Source organism: Pundamilia nyererei, unplaced genomic scaffold (genome assembly GCF_000239375.1).
Source record: "Pundamilia nyererei isolate P.nyererei 1_Seehausen unplaced genomic scaffold, PunNye1.0 scaffold00032, whole genome shotgun sequence".
NCBI classification, from domain to species: Eukaryota; Metazoa; Chordata; class Actinopteri; order Cichliformes; family Cichlidae; genus Pundamilia; species Pundamilia nyererei.
In genome coordinates, this window is record NW_005187433.1 from 4,008,932 (window position 1) to 4,009,975 (window position 1,044).

General features: G+C 43.0%; 1 long non-coding RNA gene across 1 annotated transcript; it reads left to right on the plus strand.

Moving 5' to 3' along the window:
• Positions 1 to 269: 269 nt before the first annotated feature.
• Positions 270 to 870, plus strand: LOC102214215 (uncharacterized). The gene is made up of 3 exons (XR_001290328.1): positions 270 to 312; positions 426 to 557; positions 739 to 870. It is a non-coding gene; the product is annotated as an uncharacterized LOC102214215 (long non-coding RNA).
• The last annotated feature ends 174 nt before the right edge of the window (positions 871 to 1,044 follow it).

Genomic DNA, 1,044 nt, shown 5'->3' on the forward strand with positions numbered 1-1,044 from the left:
CATGAGTCTGCATAATGTCCTTTTTTCCCACAGAAGAAACACTCCCCGTTCACTGCCTTTGATTCCAGTCCGAGCGTGAAAGCAGGACTTCCTGTGTAGAATAAAGTGTGTTTATTGACAAAAGATGCAAATAATCATCTGTCACAATAATCATTCTTCGTGTGCTCGCTCCCTGCTCGTGTGCTGTGACTTCTCCCGATGTCCGTGGTGAGTAATTCCTCTCGCTTCGGTGTTTATGTACAAAAGTGCTCGACTCCTTTGAGCTCAGTGAGATTGCAGCTTCCTCTCTATTTCCAAAACACATTTTTATGAGTGAGTGACCTGGACACACATCCTCACACTGTTGTGATGTTCAGCACTGTAGAGTTGGAGGGGAAAACAAAGATGGCTACTTCTACTTTTGTGGATTCTTCTTTATTCCTTAGGATAATGCGAGTGGAGCCCAAAGTGGTGCTGAATGTTGCTCATGCTGTGGTGAAGAGGATGTCATCTTTTGTCAGGCAAATAGACTTTGCTCTTGACTGGATGGCTGTCGAAGCTGGCAGGGCTGTTTACAGGTATTCCTCTGCTGACCTTGTGTCTCATGTGTGAAATCAACTCGTAACACTGCAGGCATTACTTGGTTCATGTGGGACAAGTTAATAAATACTAATCGAGGGAGGGGAAGCTGAATTTGGAAATGTGATTGTGAGTTGTTTGGAGTAGACTGAAGTTATCTGTATTTTTTTCTTTTTGCAGGCAGGGAGAGAAATCAGACAGCACTTTCATAGTGCTGAGTGGTCGACTGCGCTCAGTAATCATGAAGGAGGATGGCAAGAAAGAGTTGATAGGAGAGTACGGACGTGGTGACCTGATTGGAGTGGTAAGCACCGTGACAGCCAGAGGGAAGACAGCTGGGGAAGAGTTGATGGAAGACTATTAATATCCATGTTGTATCAAACAACACTAGCTGTTTGTTTTCATATAAGAACCTGTTAAAAGGTTAGATATAAAAAAAAATTACAATGTTAATATCACAAATGGAACTGCCTATTAGCTGTCAGT